General features: G+C 37.0%; 1 pseudogene; it reads left to right on the top strand.

The window, feature by feature from the left end:
- The first annotated feature begins 6913 nt into the window (after positions 1–6913).
- LOC109263231 (zinc finger CCHC domain-containing protein 17-like) lies at positions 6914–7670 on the top strand (annotated as a pseudogene).
- Positions 7671–10315: the final 2645 nt, after the last annotated feature.

The raw sequence follows: 10315 nt of genomic DNA, 5'->3' as shown, positions 1-10315 counted from the left end.
CAAAATCACATATAAATAGGGAGGAAGTACTAGATTTTTCGTCCTTTTCATTTTACATAAGAAGCTTATGTAATGTTTTTAAAATTATGTAACATCAGCTACCACCTAATCTGGTTTTCTTAGTATCTACTCTGCTTTGAGCATTTAGTATATTTTTGTATTTTTCTCTCTTTTCCTCATATTTACTGTGTTTTTATTACATGTATATTTTAACCTATAATTATGAGCTTGTATTACATGTATGCCTACAAGCTGTTGGCAATAGATGTCTTTTAATAAGTCAAAATAATAAATAAAATTTGTTCTTACTTTTGCTGACTCTTCTGATCTCATTTTCTGCAATCGCAACTTTTATTATTACTAATATTAATAATAATAACTGCTTTCTCCCTCACTCCAAGAAAGTAATAATAATGTGAATGTTGTATCATATTTTCAAAAATCCAGAAACATGGTTGAAATAAGTGAACAATTCAAATGTAATCTTGATGAACAGTTCCTTCAAGTCTAAAATCTCTTTGGAAATAAGAATGAATTATATGTCAATGTAGAAGCAATTATTGTCCCTTTTTCTTTATCTTACAGAATTTTTGAATATAAACCCAAACTCTCTTTCTTTGCTGTTATGAAGACATGGATTTTATCTTCATGCACAAGGAATATGGCAATAACACACTATATATGTAACTCATTGCACATTATTAATCTCTGCTCAAATCTCACCCTTTTCCAAGTAATCTTTCCACTTTAAAATCTCATTATTCATTTGTATAACTCTAGCAATTCATTTATATAGCTATAGTAATAGCCTAACCTCTGTATGCTTATACACATATGCTTACATCACTATAGATTTCATTAGAATTTGGGACTAGGGGCATAAAGAGTCTTTTACACCTCTTATATTTATATCTTTCTTAACACAGCTCCTATGAATTTATTTTATGATTCCTTTTTTTTAATGTTTATTTATTTTTGAAAGAGGGGAAGAGACAGAGTGCAAGCAGGAAGCGGGGGATGGGCAGAAAGAGAGGGAGACACTGAATCTAAAGCAGGCTCTGGGCTCTAAGCTGTCAGCACTAAGCCCGATGTGAGGCTTGAAATCATGAACCGTGAGATCATGACCTGAGCCAAAGTTGGAAGCTTAACCTACTGACCCACCCAGGCACCCCTAATTTCTTAATGTAGAACCATAGCTTTTTTCTAAATTATGAGAGCACTTTTATGACTTTAATTTTTTGGTTCTTCATCTACCTCACCTAGAAGGCAGAGACAGTGACTAATATTTTCTTAACAGTTAAGCAACTCCCTACCTCGAGCTGATTAATCTGAGCTGCATATATGGAGATATTTATCTGACTGAATGAGAGAGTTTCCATAAACAGAGCAGCCTCACCTTTGTTTTATCAAAAATACTGCCATTTGGGCAGAAGGGAGTGGTGAGCAATGGAACGACTGAAATAGTTGGCAACAAACATTGTCTGCCGCTGGCGGAGGAGCCCAAGGTTAAGTACTCAGGTGCCTTCAGCCAGACAAAAGCTGAAGGGGAGAGGAGTTGTGACAACTGAATCCCTCATGTCAGTTATTTTTGCAGCTACCCTCAAAACCATGAGTGTATAAGTAACTCATATTTATCAAATCTATATTCTAAATCATATACAAAAATCAGTTTTTCTCTCCTCCCTCGTAATTCAAATGCTCCTGCAATGTCAACCTTCATATGCATAAATATTGTCTTAGTAAAGTTCCACAGCACAGTGAACTGTATTTAATAGTACGTTTCCTGGGGTCACCTGGGTGGCTCAGTTGATTAACCCTCTGACTCTTGTTTTGACTCAGGTCATGGTCTCACGGTTCATGAGTTTGAGCCCTGTGTCGGGCTCTGTACTGATGGCACAGAGCCTACTTGGGATTCTCTCCCTCCCTCTCTCTCTGCCCCCTCCCCACTTGCTCGCTCTCTCTCTCTCTCTCAAAATAAATAAATAAACATTTAAAAATTTTAAAAATAGTTTGTTTTCTATTAATTTCCATTTTATTTTTATTTATATATTTTGACAGACAGAGCACATGAGATCATGACCTGAGCCAAAACCAAGAGTCAGAAGCTTAACTGACTGAACCATCCAGGTGCCCTGTTAATTTCCATTTTTAGCAAATGGTAACTCTTCATCAATTTTGTGAATGCTATAACCTAAAGTGTGTATATAAGAGGATACAGACTTGAAGAGAATTGATTTATGGCTCAGGCATGAGGAGGTCTCAGCAGCCAGCCAAATGTACAACCGATGGCAGCTTTGAGGCCTCACATGGCAAAGGAGATTGTCACAGGTCACTACGTAAAGTGGCCATACACAGACACACAGAACACTGGCATCTGAATATTTACCCTCTAGGCAAGATGAATCTGAGGTATTTTCTCTGGAATATTTAAAGTGCAGATGGTCATAGTAGAAATTGGCACAGGACTGAAAATAGGAATTAATTGACAGTCAGCCTTTAAGTTTGTCAAACACTCAGACTTCCTTGCCCATCTCACAGGCCAAATTCTAATAGCCAGGCAGGCCTTAAACACTTAGCCAGAGTTTCCAACATTTCTCTTCAGAGGAACTTAATAGGAACAGAGAAAAAATCTCCACACCTCTGGCTGTATCTAACTAAATGGAATCTGGTTTGTCACAAGGCTTCACTCAGGTACCTGATCCCTTTCTTAATGTCTCACATTTAAACATAAGGAAAATTAAGAATAACCACTATTTGAGGAGAGTTTTTAACTAAAGAGAGAGCCTAAATAATAAAGGAACAAATGAAGTCATGGAGGGAAGTTGAGTGAGAAAGATATTCCTTCCACAAACAAGAACAAGTTGCTATGTGTATTAGTTTTCTATTGCTGTGTAATAAATTACCACAAACCTTCATTTTAAAACAACACAAGTTTATTATCTTACAGTATCTCTGCTCAGGCCCTTGCAAGGCAGCAGTCAGGTGTATTCCTGACTCAGGGTTCTCATTTGAAGCTCAGACTCCACTTCCGCTAACTGGTTGGTGAAAAGAAATCACTGCCTTGTGGTTTATAGGACAGAGATCCCTGATTTTTTTTTCCAGCCATAGGCCAGGAACTACTCTCATTTCCTGGAGAGCACCCGAAAGTTCCTTACCAGGTGGCCTCCATAACCTGCTTACAACATGAATGTTACTTGCCTCTAGACCAGCAAGAATACAGCTCTCTGATTTCTTCTACCACTGACCAATGGGTTCTCTTTGAAGGACTCAACTGATTACCTCAAGCCTATCCACTACAAATTTTCCTTTTAATTAAGTCAAAGTCTACTGATCAATAACTTAATTACTTATTCAAAATCCTTTCTTTCATGACATGTGCTATAGTAAAGAAAACAATACACCATCATAATCATAGTTTCCTCCTTCATTCAAGAGGACTTAATTATTTAAAGTGTGTACATGAGAAGCCAAGAATTTTGGAAGCCATCTTAGAAATCTGCCCACCATACCTTGGAAAATAAAAATATCAGAAACCAAGAAATAACTCTTTATAACATAAAATATAATTGCTGAAAAAAATGCAATAGAAACATTGAAACACAATATTAAGGAAATAGAATATGCAGAAAGAGAGAAGGAAGAGAGAGAAAGAGATAGAACACAGAAAACCATGAGCAGAAATTAAGAAAATTAGAAATATAATGTAAAAATTTAATATTCAACAAATTAGAGTTCTATAGAGAATAAATAAAATTCAAAGGAAGAGAGTATTAAAGAAAGAAACCAGGAGAATTTCTATGAAATACAAAACATTTATTTCTAATTGAAAACACCTACCAGCACCCAGGAAAAACAATAAAAACAGATCCATACTAGAGCACACATTATAAGGTTTTAGTAGGAAATGGAAAACTCTAAAGTCTGGAGATTTAAAAGAAACAAGTCATGAACAAATGAACAAGACTGATATTTCTCACAAGGAGCACTAAATGTTAAAAATGGCATCGGAATGGGGTGGCTGGTTGGCTCAGTGGGTTAAGCATCTGACTTTGGTTCAGGTAATGATCTCATGGTTCAGGAGTTCTAGCCCCACATCCGGCTTTGTGCTGACAGCTCCGACCCTGGAGCCTGGAGCCTGGAGTCTGGAGTCTGGTTCCGATTCTGTGTCTCCCTCTCTCTCTGCTCCACCCCCTCTTGCACTCCCTCTCTCTCTCTCTCAAAAATGAAGAAACGCTAAAAAGAAGTAATGAAAATAAATGACATCAGAGCAAGTTCTTTAATATTCTGAGGGAAAATGCTTTTCAAATGGAAACTCTACCCAGTCAAACCCTCATCACACGTGAGGATAGAAGAACACCAGACATTTTCATATGTGCCAAATTTCCACACATTTACCTCCCATGACACCTTTCTTTCTTGAGAAGTCCTGAAAAACATTCTTCAGCAAATTCATGAGTAAATCAAGAAGAGAAAGACAGGATTCAGGAAATGTAGGATCAAATCAGGAAGACAGTAAAGAGAGGCCTCAATGTGACACCTTTGAAACTGCTGGAAACAATCTAGACTAGGGGGAATGAATAGAGAGCTACAAAGGGAAAGATATAAATTAAAAATATTGAGACAGCAAAGTGGGCATCTGGGAAGTAGGGCAATTATTGCACAAGAGAAAAACCTCCCAAGTGAGGGTTTGCCACATGGTGCCACATGGAGACTCTGGTGGAGTGGTATTTGCATAAACATTGATGAAAGCAATGATCATTGGTTTAATATCAGTGTTGGAAGGGATAAAGTTGAGAGAAATGAAGGAGTGGTGGGGATATTTAAAAAGCTAAATTTTCCTTTTTACTGTAGAAATTCGAATGGTATAATCTAAAAGTCACCAATCCAAAAAAATTATTCTTAAAAGAATATATTTTAGAAAAATATCAAAAGAAACTGCTGAATTAAGATTTGCCCTCTACAAAAGGGCATAGGATGGGAACTGCTCTTTCCAATTATTAGCTTTATATGACTATTTGATTTGTTCTAGTAATGTGCTATTACATTTTTAACTTCTTAACCATATAAAAACATCATCTGCAGTTGTTTGTTGGGTCATAATTGAGTTTCAGATTTTTTTTAGAAAAAAACAATATTGCAATGTTTTATTAAATAAACACAGAAAGCTAAGCTTTTAACATGTATGTATAACTTTACCCTCCTGTAGCATTTACCCTCCCCAAAAACTAACAAATTGAAACTTCTTGATTTGTTTTTCTGGTGATAATTATTGTCTTTAAGTATTTTGATTAACTGTATTAAATAATGCCTACTTTTGTAGCTTGGGTGGTACTAAAGCATTTTCACTTTTATGATGTTAGTTATCCTTCCAATAATCCTGTGATAAAAGCAGAGTAAATACTCATTAAATAGTCATAATAATTATTAATATTACATATTCATTCTATTTTATACATTAGGTTCATAGAGTTAAGTACATACTCAGAATCATGTCTTTTCTTGGAAACAATATTCTAACAGCATAGTGTATTGCTCATCACACCACACTGTTTCCTGTGTTTTAGGATATAATACTTGTTTTTACTTTGTAATTTCCTGACCCAGCCCCATTTTGATAATCATGGTATTTTGTTTATCTAAGTGACGTTTTTTATTTCAAATATACCACTATGCATATCCACCCAATGTCATTGTGAAAGGCAATTTCCTTGTTTTTGTATAATTGTAGATAGAAAATAGGCTTTTAAATATACATATATACTAATAATGCATTTACAATTTTACTTAAACTTTGTGCAAAAAAAGTGCATGAATCTATTATTTATTTATTTATTCTACAGAGATATACTGCATGCCTCTTAAAAGAAACGCAAACAACAAAAGGATCCACATATGAAAATCAAGAAAATAGGAGGTGAGCATTAGCTAACTGGACATTCCTTCACTCTTTCCATGCTTCTTTTCAGAAAACAACCACACCTCTCATTCTGTCCTTAGGACATTACAAGAGACTTGTACTGAGACCTATTGGTTCTGCCTTTAGAGAACCACCAGATAATGAGATTTCTTTTGGAGCCATTTTATCTTTTCAAATGAACCCAGACATCAGTTAAGAAAGGAGGGAGATGAAAAGTAGACTCCAGTTAGCAAAGAGAAAAGATGATGACTCCAGCAGAAAGGAAAAGTAGTTCACTCCTTCCCAGGCAAAATCAGTGAGGGTTTGGGATGGTCATAAAGGCATCCTAGCATCACACAGGCAACCAAACAGCAAGTACATAGTGATTCCAAGATGGATCCCAGAAGAACAATTCCATTTATCGCATGAGAACTTGAGGGAGCCAAAACACCACACAAGTCTGTACAGGAAGCTCCCCCACATCCTTAGGCCCTGTAAACTACTTTTCAGATACAAAATACATATATATCCAAAATTTGGCACCATAGATGAAGTTGGCTTGCCAATTTCATAAAGAACAGATGAATTGATGTTGTTTTACTTTAATTAAATGTATTTAATATAACTCTGGCAATAATTCCTGTCCAGTGTCTCAGCTACTTCCAGTAGTGCCAAGGAAAAGGAGATATGCCAACACAGCCATATTCTATAAAGCTGGTTACTTAAAAAATAGTTACAAACAACAACAAAAAACTGCAATGACACAAATCCTATTGAGAAAACTTTGTTCATCTATCTGTTTAACAAACATTTATTGAGTACTGCCAAATTGTCAAATAAAAGCGCCAAATAACGCCTGGGTTTTGGCATTTCATGCAATGTTGCGGCCAGGAGACTGGGAGTTGACACAGACACTTGAATTACTTTTAGCAGAAGAGAAATGGAGGAGCCATAGAACATTAAAGATGAGGAGGACCCGAGACCACGGAGAACTTGCCTGCTCTCCACACTATTTTACAAGAAGAGGTTGCTATGGCAACAGACTATGAACACTTTCTCAAAATCCCACGCTGTGGGAAGCAAGATCTGTTCCATCAAACTCACATGTCATCCTGTCCTGCCCATCCATGTCATCATGTCACATATCTCCAGCCCTCTGAGATAGTAGATGTCAGAGAAAAGGTGTGCATGAAGCTTATTGGCTGAGAGATGAAAATGATAGAATAAAAGTATCCCTCTCCATGAAAGCTGTTAACCAAAGGGCTGAGAAAGACCTCAATCCCAGCAATGCTATCACTGAGCAAGAAGAGAGACAGAGGTGGCCCTTCCATGATTCCGTGGGACAGATCATCTTCAAGGCTGTCCTGAACACCACCTGCAAGAAGTGTGGCTATAAAGACCACTTTGCAAAGGATTGGTTTGTGCAACAAGGAGGGACCAAACATTCTCTGATACCTGATGAGGAAGAGGAAAAGGAAGAGGCAAAGTCAGCAGAGTTTGAGAAGTGTGACCCCATGAGGAATTCTTCTCGAAAAATAAAGAAACTCCTTAGTGTCCTTCACTCAGTGAGACCTGTCCTCAGTTTGGAGAGTAACAGGGACTAACTCCTGTGGCTGCTGGAAAAGAAGAAAAAGAAACATAGACAAGAAGTCATCCTACTGACAGTTCAGACTCTGAGAGTGATACAAGCAAGAGGGCAAGGCACACATCAAAAGCCAGCAAGGCAGTGAAGAAGAACAAGAAGAAGAAAGAGAAGCAGCAGCACAAGGTGTGAGAGTGGAAAGAGTAGAGGGAATGGTTGAGAGAAGAAGGAACAAGGAGCCTTGTTCGTTGAAGCCCTGGCTCCTGGAAAGACCCAATAGTGAGAATATGGTCACTCACCCCATTGACTTCTCTCCCATGGGAGATGGCTTCTCTTCTTGGAGCAAGTAGTTTGGGAGGTAGATGTCAAAAGCATTTGTCTGAATTTATCATTTATCATCTTAATTTATCATTCCTGGTCTCTTTGCAAGTGACCACTGGATCCCATCCATTCATTCACTCAATTCCTTCATTCAGGAGGAGGTCCTATTACCCTCTCCAGCTGCCACTGCCAGAGCCAGATTCCTGTACAGAAGTCCATGCTAGAGCCACAGGTACTGCTGTGCAGGCAAGTCTGGCTATAGCTGGAGAACAGTGATTGGCCCCTCCCTGTTCAGTCAGCCCTGGGCTAATTGGTGAGTAATCTCTGCAGCATCGAACACAGGGGCAGAGGGAGACCAGCCATATGAGGGAGAACATGGTAAGAAATGGTGTTCACTTTTTCCATTCCCCTAACATTATTCTACTGTGCTCGAAATGACAGCCAAAAAAACATTGTTTTCAATTCCTGAACTTGTATGTGACATTCTGCCAGACCACTGAACTAGATAGCTCAAGCCAAGATCATTGCTTTACTTTGTGTTTACTACTGTGTGAGTCGCTTGGTTCCACGTGAGGTCTTTGCTTCAATTCCTGGCAATACATAGAAAAAAAAGGTGGGGGGCCAAATAAAAGGCATAATTCTTGCCCTCAACAAGTTGTTTAGAGAAGAAAGGATCATAAATTTAGAAAACAATCCAGTTAGATTAATGATGAAAGAAGGTGGTATTTGGTGAGAAGGCAGCTGAGCAGGGCTTCTGTTTCAGGGTAGGACCATGGAAGTCATCCTAGTGGAACTTGCCTTGAATCGAATTTTGAAAGTGAAGTAAAAGCTTGATTCCAAATTGAGTGGAAAAAAACCAGAATGAGTAACTTGTTAGAATTATGTTTAGTGCACATAACAAAGAGTCAACCAGCATAGCTTAAACCTATATGTTTTTTTCCCCCATAATAAACATTCTTTAGTGGGAACTTTAAGGCTGGTGCAGCTGCTCAAGGAGTTGATGAAGAATTCAAGTTCTGTTTAGCTTCTTTCTCTACCAGTCTCAGTGGGTAGCTTTTATTCTCTTGGGCACAAGATAGCTGTTGTACCTCCAGGTATCGTGTATGCATGTTAATCAGAAAGAAGAGGAGAAAGGTGAAGGTGTCTGTTTTTATCAGAACAGTAGTTTTTCCAAAAGTCCTACCTAGTAGACTTTAGCTGTTTTATTATGGGCCAAAATTTGATCACATGGCCATCCCTAAAGGCACAGGAGTCTAGGGAGGTAAGTATTTTTAACTTGACACATCGCCTTCCCAAATAAAAATGAGGTTATGCTAGTAATAAGGAGAAAATAGATGTTATATAGGAAACTACCACCAGGATTTCTGCTTTGAGATGATAAAGTAGTTGTAATTTTCCCTATTCTAGCTACCAAGTAAAACCAAAAACCTTATACATTATACAAAACATGTGCGTTTTCTTACCAAAATGAAATCAAAGGAGAAATCAACAAAAGAAAGATCATAAGAAAATATTAAAACACATGACAATTCTGGAAAACTAAGTTAATATTATTCAATTCCCATTTTGTTTTTAATTTGTTTATCAAGGAGAAAAGTCTCCCCACTATAAAACTAAAAAAAAAATTAACATTAAGGAACTAAATCCCAAGATACATGAGAAGATAGTAAGGATATTTGTAGTAGGTACTTAATTGTCCCAGAGTATGACTGATAAGTGGATGGATGGATGGATACCCCTTCACATTGTACTATTACCTTGTGCTTATGTATATTTTTTTCTGCTCAGTTGTTTATAAGTTCTCTGGAAGAACAACAGCTTTATGGAGAAATCTTGTCTCTTTCTTCTTTATTACAAATGTCTCGAATACGGCGGTCACTTAAAAATTAAAATTGAGTTGAATAATTAATTAATTAATTCATTGATCATTTAAATGAATTAATTTCTAGCCATAAATAATTCATTTATGAATAAACCAATTCAAGTTGATGAGCCAATTACCGCTAAAGCACTGCCATGTTTCATAAATTATTTTACTCTTTGTGAATAGCTTTTCAGAAAGGACACACAGGTGAAATGGATGAAAATTAACACCAAGCAAAAGAAGCCAACAAATGTGCCAAACACAGGCATTTACAATTAAATGTAAAGCTTTCTGAGAGTAGGGCCAGACATATACACACATGGTCAAACAAATTTTATTATTTAAGAAAAGAATAATACTGTCCTCAGATTTTCTATGAATAAATCAAATGGTAACTGCCAAATGAAAGTGTATATTCCAGATATGATGATGGAAGCATATGATTAGATCACATGAAGGGACAGTGTTGTAGGCTCTGCTGGTCAGAGCACATGTGGAACATGGTGATCATTTTTGGCACCTCATTTAAAGATATATACTAATATATCTTTGAGTGTGCTTTAGGGGAATGTGAGCTAAATGGTAAAAGGTCTTGAACTATATCATTCAAGCAATGGTTGAGAGATTAGTGAAAAGAAGAGAAATCTGTGGG

This window comes from Panthera pardus, unplaced genomic scaffold (assembly GCF_024362965.1).
Source record: "Panthera pardus isolate Hobbes unplaced genomic scaffold, ASM2436296v1 HiC_scaffold_17, whole genome shotgun sequence".
Lineage (NCBI taxonomy): Eukaryota > Metazoa > Chordata > Mammalia > Carnivora > Felidae > Panthera > Panthera pardus.
Note: the sequence above shows the minus strand (reverse complement) of the source record. Positions and strands in the feature narration are given on the sequence as shown.